The sequence below is a fragment of the Nycticebus coucang genome, chromosome 1 (genome assembly GCF_027406575.1).
Source record: "Nycticebus coucang isolate mNycCou1 chromosome 1, mNycCou1.pri, whole genome shotgun sequence".
NCBI lineage: Eukaryota > Metazoa > Chordata > Mammalia > Primates > Lorisidae > Nycticebus > Nycticebus coucang.
In genome coordinates, this window is record NC_069780.1 from 172113123 (window position 1) to 172128307 (window position 15185).

Consider the following 15185-nt stretch of genomic DNA (forward strand, 5'->3'; position numbering starts at 1 on the left):
ATAATATTAACTTTTTTAATATCTCCTAATTTTCACTTCTTGGCAAACACTTCACTTCATGTGTTCTTTCACTTCAGAGTTTATTTTGTAATGACAATTTATTGTCCCTGCAGTAAGTAAGTGTTATTTCTGTTTTGATTTCAGACCATGAAGGTGAATTACTTGGTATACATGTGTATTCTGCTTCCTGAAGAAATATTCCAATGGTTTTAGTAGGCTTATTCAAAGTGTCATACTTTGAATATTTTGCCTTATGAGCTATGAATGTGGTTACAAGTTCAATGTTTTAGCCTGGACTATATGGCTTGGCCACTTTGAACCTATTGGTTTTCAGGCTGTTTGTCAGAAGCTAGGGAGTTAATTTGGATTTTACACTATGAACCAACCAAAAAAAATGGGATGACTATCCCAGTGCTGGGGCCAGTGATCAGTCCTCTCCAATTGCCACTGTTATTTGAAGGAGAATTGTGCTGAATTCACTGCTGTCTGTTTTCCTTGGCTATCTCTATAGAAAAACAAGCTCCAAAATTTTTATTCATTAACTCCTCAAATGACCCTTATTAAAAGTGGAGGCTTAAAACTCACTGGACTGAAGAGTTATTCTCTTCTTGGTAAAGACTCTGGGCACTGTATCCAAAGAGATAGACTTTCAAATTATATTTTGCCACTTGGAAACTATAAAAAAAAAAATATCACTTAACTTTTTTTTGTGTGTGTGTGTGTGTGTGTGTGTTTTTCTATTTTTGGCCGGGGCTGGGTTTGAACCCGCCACCTCTGGCATATGGGACCGGCGCCCTACTCCTTGAGCCACAGGCACCGCCCACCACTTAACTTTCTAATGCTTCAGTTTCTCATCTGTAAAAGAAGATAGGCCCAGCACTAATACTTAAGATTTCACTTTTTCCCTTTTTGTAAAACAAAATGAATTAATGTTTTTAAAATACATAGCACAGGCCATGACAACTAGTAAATAATCGCTCCAGAAATGTTAGTACAGTTGTTTCCATTATTAATGCAAAAATACCACATCTTACTTTTTATAATCAAAGTTAAGCATAAACAGAAGATTGCCTTTTGTAAATCAACATATGCTTGCATTTTTTTTATCAACATAAGAAGAGATCATTGCACACTACTTTCACACACTTATCTAGTCTCAGATTAGAACAGAAGACAAGAATGAAATAAAATATAATAAAATAGAAGATGAGATAATTACCACAAACAACACTGTGTGAAGAATTATAAACCATTAGTGGATTTTAGACACTTACCTTGGTAATTTACACATAGTCATAACAAATTAAATGCTTCCTATTATATAGCTGGTATTGTTTTACATTAGTAGTAATAGCACTACAGTATGGAGACTAGACAGTCTCTTCAAAATATATTTCAATTATCCCAATTGGTGAATTATTTGCAATGGTTAATCTAAATTTCCTGATACAAAAAATTAATTAAAGTAATTTTGTCTCAGAAATTTAAAAATGATTAGCGAGTGTACTTTAAATCATGTGTACAGTATAGTAGGTCTATTGTAGTTATGATTATACAATAATAATAATTCTTTACTTTTTCATGTGTTCTTTCACTTCAGAGTTTATTTTATTTTGTAATGACAATTTATTGTCTCTGCGGTAAGTTCTTGTTATTTCTGTTTTGATTTCAGACACTGAAGGAGAATTACTTGGTATACATGTATGTTCTGCTTCCTGAAAAAATATTCCAATGGTTTTAGTAGGTTTCCATTATTTTCTTCATTTCATTATTTCATAGTATTGTTTGCTATTATTTATAGACTTTTTGTGTCTGTATTATGAAATTATATTTTTAGTATGCAAAATTATTTTTGTGGAGGAAAATTTTTTTTTGGAGGCTATGTATTTTTTTTTAATTTACAGGCTCTCTTTGTTCCCAAGCCTGTGTGAATCCTTTAAATACTACTTGTTTAGTAGATTATTTATCCATTCCTATTCTGAGCCTATGTAATAGACCAAGTACAGGAGGACTGTATGCCAGACTTGTTCACGTTAGTTTCCTTACCATCTCAGGAAAAGAAAATTACAGACCAACATCCCTTATGAATATAGATGCAAAAATCCTCAACAAAATATGGTAAAAAAAATCCACCATGAAAGCCTTCATCCTAGGCATACTTGGATAATTCTACTTAAATCCGTATTGTGATTTATAAGATAAACAGAAACAAAAACAAAGACCACACATTAATCACATTGGATGCTAGAAAAAATTTAACAACATGTAGCATTCTTTCATGATAAAAATGTTCAATAAACTAGACATGAAAGAAATATAGCTTAAAGAATATATTTAAAACCATAAAAGCTGCCTTGGCACCTGTAGCTGAGCGGTTAGGGAGCTGGCCACGTATACCAAGACTGGCAGGTTCAAACCTGGCCTACGTCTCCCAAACGACAACTACAAAAAAAAAAAAAAAAAAAAAAAAAAGTAGCTGGGAATTGTGGCAGGCACCTGTATTCTCAATGGGACTACTTGGGAGGCTGAAGCAACAGAATCGCTTACCCCAAGAGTTCGAGGTTACTGTGAGTTGTGACACTACCGCACTCTACCAAGGGCATAGAGAGACTCTCTTTCAAAAAAAAAGAAAAACTATAAAAGCTATACATTACAAACCTATAGTCAACATCGTGCTGAATGGAGAGAATTTGAAAATGTTCCCCTACAGAACAGGAACAAGCAAAGGTGTCTCTTGTCACCACTTCTACTCAATACAGTGCTGGAAGTCCTAGACAGAGCAATCAGGCCAGAACACAAACAAAAAGGTGCATAAAAATCAGGAAATAGGGGGCAAAACAATTTTTTTATTTTTATTTTTTTTGCTGATGACATAATCTTGTTTCTAGAAAACACCAAAGATGTAACCAAGAAACTTCTGGAACTGATACATGAATTCAGCAATGTTTCAGGTTACAGAATCAACACACACAAACAAGTCAGTAGCATTCACATGCACCTATAATGTCCAAACGGAAATTGAAATGAAAGACTCACTAACAATCATTATGAATACAAAGAAAATAAAATATCTAGGAATATATTTAAACAAGGAGGTGAAAGATCTCTACAAGAACTCTACGGTCCTGAAGAAAGAAATCATACAGAACATAAACAAATGTAAAAATACATGTTACTCATGTATTGATAGAATTAACATTTTAAAAATATCCATACTACTCAAATGATTTACACATTCAATGCAATCCTATCAAAATATGAATGTCGGGCGGCGCCTGTGGCTCAGGGAGTAGGGTGCCGGTCCCATATGCCGGAGGTAGCGGGTTCAAACCCAGCCCTGGCCAAAAAAAAAAAAAAAAATGAATGTCGTATTTCACAGAGCTACTAAAAAATAATTATATGGGCGGTCCCTTGGCTCAAGGAGTAGGGCACCAGCCCTTTATACCAAAGGTGGTGGGTTCAAACCCGGTCTTGGCCAAAAACTGAATAATAATAATAATTATTATTATTATATGCTTAATTATTATTATTATTATATGCTTCATTTGGAACCAGAAAAGAGCCTGAATAGCCAAAGCAGTCTTAAGTACAAAAAGAACAAATGTAGAGACATCACGTTACCAGACTTCAAAATACACTAAAAGATTATGGTAATGAAAGCAGCATAGTATTGGCATAAAAAAAGAGACATAGACCAATGGAACAGAATAGAGAATCCAGCTATAAAACCATCACACTACAGCCAACTGATCTTTGACAAAGCAGAAAATTCTTTTCCTTAGCGTGCATTGAATCCCCATTCAATAAATGGTGCTGGGAAAATTGGATAGCCACATGCAGAAGAATAAATGAAACAGGATCCTTATTTCATGCCATTCACACAAATTAATTCAAGCCCAATAAAATATTTATATATAAGCCATGAATCCATAAGAATTCTAAAAGAAGAGGTAGGAAAAATCTAGATATCAGCCTAGGCAAAAACTTATTTAAAAAGATCCCAATGTGGTAAAATGTTTTTTGTTTTTTTTTTTCTTCTGGGTAGATTAACAAACTGTTGCATATGTATACCATAGAGTACTATCCTGCAATTAGAAAAGATAAAGACTTTACAACTTTTTTTTTGGAGACAGGGCCTCAAGCTGTCTCCCTGGGTAGAATGCTATGGCAATCACAGTTCACAGCAACCTCTAGCTCCTGGGCGTAAGTGATTCTCTTGCCTCAGCCTCCCAAGTAGCTGGGACCACAGGTGTCTGCCACAATGCCCGGCTATTTTTGGGTTGTAGTTGTCATTGTTGTTTGGCAGGCTGGGCTGGATTCGAACCCACCAACTCTGGTGTATGTGGCCGGTGCCTGAGCCACTTGAGCTAGGCGCCGAGCCAAAGACTTTACATCTTTTGTGTTTGCCTAGATTGAGTGGGGAAAAAAGTATCAAGTGTACTCAATACTTATATGAAATCAATATATGAACAACTACATGCCCATACAAAAGAAAAAACACAGGTATAGTCTAGCAAGGGGGAGGGGAAATGAAGGACAAGGGTGTGGGAAGAAGGGAGGGTGGTTGGAGGGGGAGGGAGGCCAACGGTGGCATCTCACCTACTGTGCACAATGTGAGAGTGTTCAGCACACCCCCTGGGTGGAGGGCTTTACTACAACTTTAACTTTACCTTAGAATTGAAAACAATGCAACATAAACATTTGTATCCTCATATTATAATGAAATTTTAAAAAGGCAATCACAGCAATAATAAAAATAAGTAACTGGGTTTCAATTAAACTTAAATACATCTGAACAGTGGGCAGTGCCTGTGGCTCAAGGAGTAGAGCACTGGCCCCATATACCAGGGGTGGCAGGTTCAAGCCCAGCTGCAGCCAAAATCACAAAAAAAAAAAAAAAAAAAAAATCTGAACAGCTAAGGAAATAATCAACAGAACAAACAGACAGCATACAGAATAAGAGAAGATATTTGCAATTTATATATCCAATAAGTAGATAATAACCAGAATCTACAAAGAACTTCATCATATCAGTAAGGAAAAAAACAAAACAAAAACAAAAACATATCTGCTTTTGTATATATTAAGCATACTAACACACACTTACACACACACACACACACACACACACACACACCATGGAGTGCTACTCAGCCATTAAAAAAAGGATGAGTTAATGACTTTTGCAATAATTTGAATGGAGCTGGAGACCATTATTCTAAGATCAGTATCCCAAGAATGGAAAAACAAACACCACATGTACTTGCTATTAAACTGGAACTAACTGATGAGCACACATGTGCTCTCAAGAATGTAAAATTTAGTGGAAATCAAGCAGGGTAACAATGGAGAAGGAAAGGGGCAAAAACCTACCTAATGGGTACAATGAACAATGAACACTTTGTTTGATAGGTGCTCTTATATCTATGACTAAGCACTACAAAAGTTACCCATGTAACCAATGTCTGTATCCCTTAATATCTGGGGAAAAAAAGCTCGAGGGACTCACATGTTCAGAGTCAGTTTTGGTAAAAATTTTAAGATATTACTTCTACTGGTTCCTCTCAACACTCTATTTATCTTTGTGTTTTTCCTTGCGGCTTCCACTTGATCTAGGCTGATAATGACAGACTTTACATGATTTTAGAATATGCATTAATCAAAATTATATTTTTGTTGATAATTCAGTTTGAATAATTTAATATTTTACAACACAGTAGAAGAAAAACGTTAAAATGTTAAATTATTAAAATATTTTATTTCTGGTTATTTTTAATTTCAAAAATGAATCTTAACAATAGAAAAATTTATTACTATGAGTGTTTAACACATTCTGGTAGGTAAATTTATTATATGATATGATGCAACTTTGTATGCTGTTGAAAAGTATCATCACAAAAGATTGACTAATTTAGGGTTTTTTTAATTGATCCTAAGTTTTTCTGAAAATCTACTAAAATTAGTTTTATAAGAATTGTGCAAACTACTCTCACCCGAAATGAGTAAAATTTCAGACATTAGTTAATATGTAAAAATATTGATACTAATGATAGCAATGTTGGAACTATATTAGGTAAAAAAAATTCTAAGTAATACATCTTTGAGCACTGATGCTTTGACTTGTACTTATTTTCATAAGGTGGACCAAGCTTAATTAAGACCTATACCCTCATAAAAAAGATATTACCTTGATTACTATTCATGGAATCTCAGGATGTATACTCCCACATGTTATTTGTATAGTAATAAGACCAGGGTATATTTATTCGAAAGCTATAAAGAAGCATAAAACTAGAAGTCATTGTAAAGTCATTGTGTCTTCTTTGCTCCCTTACTACAATTGAAGTACAGAAAACAACACAAATAGAAACTTTCCATGTTAAAAAAAAATTAGAGCATAATTTTTATCATTTTTAAGACATGTCCAAATGCTGCTACAGAAAAATATTAGCAACTGAAAATATTTTATGGTATGTGTACGACACTTTGACTTATTTTCTATTGTTCTTAAAAGGGTTTTTTTTTCCCCCAGCAACCTCAGACCCTTGGGCTTGAGCGATTCTCTTGCCTCAGCCTCCCAAGTAGCGTAGCTGGGACTACAGTCACCCACCACAACGCCTGGCTACTAAAAAGGATTTTTTGATAATCTTCCTTAATTCTTGCCTATTTTTCATACCGCCAAATCTTTCATATCCCAGAAGTACTAAAGTTAGCTTTCTGAAAAGTTAATAAACTTTTTCTGAATAAAAGTTTTATGTTATTTTTTCAACATGCTTCAGCTACTACTTTAGTGTTAGAATTCCCAGTACATTATGAAAAAAATGAAATATTTAGAATCTAACTGTGATCTTAATAGTTGTAATACAAATCATTGCAATTTCAGTCTTCATTAAAAGATAACCTATACCATGTAAATATTGTGTCAATTCAGCAATTATTTAGATTTTAAGGATCTATTGTGGCTATATTGGAAATAAATACAAATTGGGAACATCAAATTGTTCATTTTTTTCCATGCACTTTCCTATTTCTTATATATTAAATTCCAAATTTAGTGTTAAGAAGGTTTTATATTTTTTGATGTGTCTAGAAAAAAAAAGTGTCTTGATTTTAGATTAAAGATGATTTCTATATTTATTGTCCTAAGGATGTTTTGTTTTTGTTTTGTTTTGTTTTCTATTTTTTCCTGGCAGTGTCTATGCTTGGTTTGCTATCAGGGTAACTGTTGGCTTCATGAAATTAGTTTGGAAATTTGCCCTCCTTTCTATTTGTTTGGATTAGTTTAAGAAAGTTTGGCATTGGCTTGGCGGCTGTGGCTCAAGCAGCTAAGGTGCCAGCCACATACACCTGAGCTGGTGGGTTCGAATCCAGCCCGGGCCCGCAAAACAACAATGATGGCTGCAACCAAAAAATAGCCGGGCATTGTGGCCTGTAGTCCCAGCTACTTGGGAACCGGAGGCAGGAGACTCGCTTGAGCCCAGGAGTTAGAGGTTGCAGTGAACTGTGATGCCATGGCACTCTACCCAGGGCAACAGCTTGAGGCTCTGTCTCAAAAAAAAAACTTAAAAAAAGAAAGTTTGGCATTAATTTTTCTTTAAATGTTTGGTAGAATTGATCAGTGTGAATTATTTGCTAGGAAATTTATTATTATTGATTCAATATCGTCAGTAGTTATAGGTCTGTTCCAACTTTCTTTATTATTCAGTTTTAGTAAAATATATCCTGGGAATTTACATTTCTTCTAGGTTGTCTAATTGGTTAGTGTATAATTATTTATAATAATCTCTTATGATTCATTTTATTTCTGTGGCATTGTTTATAATGTTTGTTCTTTTCCTTTCTTTTTTTTTTTTTTTAATTTCAGAAGAATCTTTAATCCAGTGAGAGTCTATCTTAGTTAATGGTGAAAGGTGTGGATCCAGTTACAGTCTTCTACAGATTGCCAGCCAGTTCTCCCAGCACCATTTGTTAAATAGGGAATCTTTTCCCCACTGAATGTTTTTAATTGGCTTGTCAAAGATCAAATAATGGTAAGTAGCTGGGTTCATCTCTTGGTTCTCTATTCTGTTCCGTACATCTACTTCTCTGTTTTTGTGCCAGTACCATGCAGTTTTAATCACTATCGATTTATAGCATAGTCTGAGGTCTGGTAGCGTGATTCCTCCTGCTTTGTTTTTATTTCTGAGTAACATCTTGACTATTTGAGTTTTTTTCTGATTCCATATAAAATGAAGCATTATTTTTTCAAGATCTTTAAAGTATGACATTTGAGCTTTAATAGGGATTGCATTAAAATTGTATATTGCTTTGGGTAGTATGGACATTTTAACAATGTTGATTCTTCCCAGCCATAAGCATGATATGTTTTTCCATTTGTTAACATTTTCAGCTATTTCTTTTCTTAGAGTTTCATAGTTCTCTTTATAGAGATATTTCACGTCCTTTGTTAGATAAACTCCCAAATGTTTCACCTTCTTTGACACTATTGTGAATGGAATAGAGTCCTTAACTGTTTCTTCAGCTTGACTATTGTTGGTATATATAAAGGGTACCGTTTTCTGAATGTTGATTTTGTAACCTAAGATGCTGCTATATTCCTTGATCACTTCTAAGAGTTTTGCAGTAGAATCCCTGGTGTTTTCAGATATACAATCATATCATCTGCAAAGATTTAAACTTAAGACATTAAACTATAAAAATACTAGAAGAGAGTGCAGGAAAAACCCTTGAAGATATCGGTCTGGGTAAGGATTTTATGAGGAGGACCCCCCCGGGCAATTGAAGCAGCTTCAAAAATACACTACTTTGACCTGATCAAAGAAAAAAGCTTCGGCACAGACAAAAACACGGTAATTAAAGCAAGCAGACAGCCCTCAGAATGGGAGAAGATATCCACAGGTTGTGTCTCCGACAAAGGTTTAATAACCAGAATCCACAGAGAACTCAAATGTATAAGCAAGAAAAGAACAAGTGATCCCATCGCAGGCTGGGCAAGGGATTTGAAGAAAAACTTCTCTGAAGAAGACAGGAGCATGGCCTACAGACATATGAAAAAATGCTCATCATCCTTAATCATCAGAGAAATGCTAATCAAAACTACTTTGAGATATTACCTAACTCCAGTAAGATTAACCCATATCACAAAATCCCAAGACCAGAGATGTTGGCATGGATGTGGAGTAAAGGGAACACTTCTACACTGCTGGTGGGAATACAAACTAATACGTTCCTTTTGGATAGATGTTTGGAGAACACTTAGAGATCTAAAAATAGATCTGCCATTCTATCCTATAATTACTCTACTAGGTATATACCCAGAAGACCAAAAGTCACATTATAACAAAGATATTTGTACCAGAATGTTTATCGCAGTCCAATTCATAGGTGCTAAGTTATGGAAAAAGCCCAAGTGCCCATCGATCCACAAATGGATTAATAAATTGTGGTATATGTACACCATGGAATATTATGCAGCCTTAAAGAAAGATAGAGACTTTACCTCTTTCATGTTTACATGGATGGAGCTGGAACATATTCTTCTCAGTAAAGTATCTCAAGAATGAAAGAAAAAGTATCCAATGTACTCAGCCCTACTATGAAACTAATTTATGGCTTTCATATGAAAGCTATAACCCAGTTATAACCTAAGAATATGGGGAAGAGGGAGAGGGAGGGGAAGGAGTGTGATTGGTGAGATTACACCTGCGGTACATCTTACAAGGGTACATGTGAAACTTAGTAAATGTAAAATATAAATGTCTTAACACAATAACTAAGAAAATGCCAGGAAGGCTATGTTAACCAGTGTGATGAAAATATGTCAAATGATGTATAAAAGCAGTGTATGGTGCCCCATGATTGCATTAATGTACACAGCTATGATTTAATTAAAAAATAAAAATAAATAAATAAGTTTCAGAAGATTGGGGGTACACGTCTTTGTTTATGAACTTTGTTTTTATACAGATTGAGTCAAAGTTTTAAGTAAGGCCTTTACTCAGACAGTGTGCACTGTACCCATTAGGTGTGATCCTCCTACCCCTTCCCTCGCCTCCCCACAGAAATGTTTTCAACTGTGACTCAAACTCAAGTCACTTTTACAACATGACCATCCACACATAAAAAACTTGAAACAAAAGTTCAACAAAACATTTACCCTTGCTACATGAGCAGCATTTATTTCTAATATTTTTAGTCTCTCCCTTTTTTTCCCTTGTTAATTCTAGCTAATCGATTGCCAATTTTTATTTTTTTAAAAATCAATTATTAGTTTTGTTGATATTTTCTGTTGTTTTCTGTTATTTATTTTATTACATCTTTTCTAGTCATTATTTCTTTCTGCTGCTAAATTTGGGTTTAGTTTTTTCTTTTTTCCTAGTCCCCAGAGATGTAAAGTAAAGGTTGTTCATTTAAAATGTTCATTTTTCTAATTCTTTTTGTTATGTGCACATTTGTCATTGTACATTTCCTTCTTTGACCTGCCTTTGCAGCACCCGTAAGTCTTAGTATGGTGTCAATTCTCATTTGTGTCATTTGCATCTGTTTGTCCAAATGTCCTTTTCTCTTTTTTTTTTTTTTTTTTTGTAGAGACACAGTCTCACTTTATGGCCCTGGGTAGAGTGCCGTGGCCTCACACAGCTCACAGCAGCCTCCAACTCCTGGGCTTAAGTGATTCTCCTGCCTCAGCCTCCCGAGCAGCTGGGACTACAGGCGCCCACCACAACGCCCGGCTATTTTTTTTGGTTGCAGTTTGGCCGGGGCCGGGTTTGAACCCGCCACTCTCGGTATATGGGGCCGGCGCCTTACGGAGTGAGCCACAGGCGCCGCCCCCAAATTTCCTTTTCTAATAAGGTTACCAGTCAGATAGGATTAGGAGGGCTTACAAATAATCTCTTTTTAACTTAATCACTTCTTTAGAGACTGTCTTCAAATACAGTTACATTTTAGGTTCTAAGGGTTAGTACTCGAACATAAGAATTTGGGAGGAAGAGAATTCAACCTATAATTACTATTATGATGCAGACATCACAATTAAATACTATAACTTAACTTGTCTGAGTAACCAAGATTTGTTCATTTGGAAAGAAAACAGTTGATCCTAAAGTGGGGGGGTGCGGAGAAGAAAAAGGTCACAAGTATCCAAGACCCATAAAAGAATGAAGATACTAAAGATAAAAGTAAAAACAAGAGCAAAAAGTAAGTTTTAATTCTAATTAACTGTTATTTTCTAAACAATTCCAAATTTTTGCTTTCCTGCAGTGTTTATATCTCTTATAGAAAAAATCTTTTAAAAAGTTGCTGTTGCCCAATGGCTTTTAAAATTGCAGGTATATTTAATTTCAATTGGTTTTGATATCAAAATATGTATTTCTAGAAACATAAGTTATCCTGTTTGTTCATTTCAGACATAATGTGTTATTACTTATAATGATACTGGGTTGTTACCAGTTAAGATGACATCCTTTCTCCTGAGAATCTCAACAGAATAACATATCAAATTAAGAATAAAATCAAAATGCAAAAGCACTTGATTATAAGGAGGTCTTGGGCTACAGCGTCCCAAATTTGTACACTCTGGTTAACAGAGTGCAGCCAGTAGCTTACATGTAATACCCAGATTATTTCTCTGTAGGCCTGAGCCAAGAGCCAACAGAAGAATAAGATTTTAGAGTGACAAGAGTAACAGAATGTGTGGAGACAAGGAGAAAAGTTCACATCCCCTGCTCTGCAGCTTGATTTTTCCTGTGTCATGAAAGGTTAGAGCTAACTGTTTATATTCTCTGTGATAGTGATTTTTAGAAAACCAGGGCCACAAATTTTGTGACAGATCTTAATGAATAGGCTTAGGAATTGTTTCCATTCTTAGTGAAACATTTGAAAAATGCTAGAAAGAAAATATGGGAGAACTCACCATAAAATTGTAACTAATGCTATGAAAACTTACCCATAACTTCACAAATAAATGCCCTGTCCACATCAAATAATTTTATTCCATACCAGCCCATCTTCACTACCCCTTTTCTTTAGTTTGGAAATGATTTGCATATTTGCTTCTTATCTAATACATTATTATTGCTATTAAGTTTATCCTTTAGACATTCAGACCTTTGTTACAAAGGGAAATTGACTTGCCATTCTTATTACTTACCGTACTGGATGCCAGCTACAACTGAAAAAATTAATTGAAATAATTGTCCTGTGGGTGTGTGCGCTATATCTTTTTTTTTTAAGACTCATTTTCTAATCACCATGCATTTCAACATAGGCATGTTTATTAGGAGCATTTAGTTCCTTGTCACATGTATGTACAAAACAAAATGGCTTTTTTTCCTGTTTAATCAAAACTGGCCATTATCTGTATTTGCCTAATGATCTGCTAATATAAGATGCATTATCAAGAGGACAACATAGCAGAGAAGTGATATGAATGAAAAGCTGTGAAACATTCTGTGGTTTTGTCGATATCCTTTTGGCACAGAACCCTGAAACCCTGAAACCCACAATGAGAAAAATATTTCAAAAGATTTTATTTACTATTTAATGTAAATAATAGTATATTGAATGAAATATTTTGCTCCAAATATTTTTTTATTATTCAGATAAATAAATAAACTTGCAAAAAGAATAAAAATATTTATATATACACATTATATCATAAAACCATTAAGTTTATCTTGTCAGCTGAGCATGTTGTCAAAAATAATATAACTTTTTTACAGTTCTGTACCTAAACTATATAGACTAATAAAAATATTTTAATCTATATTAAACATAATACAAATGCTCTCTACTTAAATCTTTTCATTTATTTTATCAGTGTCATTTTATAGGTGGCTTGGAAAGACAGATTACATCTCATATATATGCAAATAATTCTATACAATACAAATAAAAAACACATCCAATGTATCACATACAAATTTTTGTAGTTAGAGTTTCTCAAGAGCTACATGAACTCATAATTCATTTAAGGTGAAATGACATCTTTATGTTATATGCCATCTAGCTCACTGTTTATTCATACACATCTATATATGTGTATATACACATAGATGTGCATGTATATATATATATTTATGTATATACACACTTATTGTATGTGAATAAAACATATTGTGAATACACACCATGTGCTAAAAAATATCAAGATATAAATTAGGTATATATTCAAGTGCTACTATATTTACAGATCTAATTTAACTACATGAAGAATGATTTGTCTTAATTTATTTTATAAGCTCAGGTCTAAGTTTAGCATGTTTTGAGAATTGAGTGAACTGACATTTAATTGAATAAATCAGTAAATGGGTAAATATTGTCAAACTTCAAACCTCAGTTATTAGGAAAGTAAAAAATCTTGACGTCAGATTTTGTCTTTCAAGGCTATGTGAATGTATCTAACTCCTTAGTAAAAATACAGTACCCATGGAAACAAGAAATACTTGCTAGTTTTTGTTTAATACCACTGGTATCTACATCATCCTCAACACTTTGCAAATGTTCAATAAAATGTGATCGTTTATGCTATCATTTATTGTGCAATCATAATTTATGGAATATGCATTCTTTCCCAAGCATATGCTCAACACAAACAAATTCAAAGAGCTTAGTGATGCAGTTCAACAAACAGAAAATATAATACCCTTGGCTATAAAGTGGGTGAAATCGCTGAGTTTTATAAAAATACAATGGTGTTCTTCTTCAATCTAATTTCAAGACAAATTAAGATGTGGCAGATTTTAGAGTTAGAAAGGGAATGGCAGAAAAGTATGAACGTTAAGAGAAGAGCAAAGGTCAGATTGCCTAAGTTTTGACCTTGGCCTTTCCCTTCCTAGCTGGGTGTCTTTGAGCAAGTTACTTAATTTTCTTCTACTTCTGATGTCTCAATTCTAGAAGATTGATACCAACAGTGCCTTTCTAATTTATTTTTCTTTGTTAACAATTAAATGAGTTAATACATGTTAATGATATAAATACTATGGTATGTGGAAAGCCCTCAATAAACACTGCTTTATTGCTAAATATTTGTGATATTATCCTTATTCTAACAACCAGTATATGTTACATGTACATCATCTTTCACATTTTGTTTGCTGAAATGCACAGTATAATTAGGGCTTACTGTTGATATGATGGAGTTTTTGTTTTTAATTGAATAAGATCATACTGTGAAAGAAATAAATCCTAGGAGAAAATAAGTGAAATATAAGAGCATATAAATTAGAACAGTCTCTCATATAGTTAATTACAGCCTTCTATAAGTAGATTAAATTAAAACGTCAATTGGAAATTAACAATATTGATTTCCAAAGTTTTGGAGACATCTTTACTCAAATGTTTTTCCAAAAAAAGCACAAGTTTTCATTCTATTTCTAAGATAAAAACACTGCAGAGACAGTTACCAGGAATGCACACAACCTCTTCACTCTACTTTTCCTTCTGCCATCAAGGCAAGTTATTTAAATTTCGTTAGTCTTTGGCTCTTTTATGTTTAAAATGTGTTTAGTGATACTGACCTAGTTCACCTCAGAATATTGGGTACAACTGAAATGAGATGAAAGGCCATGATGGTATAGTTTAAATATTTTAAAATGTTAAATTAAGACACTCTGAAGTCGTGACAAAAGACAAATTGGAGATAGTTATTTGATATGTTATGTACTCTGTGGGTAACAACACTTACCACGGTCTTCACTTACTGAATATGTAAAGTACAATAATATATTCTAGAACCAATTTTGTGCAGATACCTTATTATGTACTTTTTCTACTAAAGAATTATCTGAAGCTACTTGGTTTTGTACCAATATGGTATTTTTGTATCTGGACTCAGAATCTTCCAATTGCGTAACTACTCCATAAAATACTGTAGGGGCTATTGCAGCCACTTCTGGAAACAGTTTAAACTACTCAACTTGAAAATGTACATGGATTTAAGACAAGTCCATTTTGGCAGATATAACCAAGAGGATTAAGTGTTACGTTTACATATATTTACATAGCAGAGATTTTGAGACAATTCTACTATCTTTCATATGATATTTCAACATTCCCCCTCTCACACACACAGGAGGAAAAGCTGCTGCCAGCCCCTGTATAATGCGCTCTGCTTTACACATCCAACTTCCTTTTGGTTGGCAACAGATATACAGCTCTTCATCATCCTTTACAAAGCTCAAGCCTAA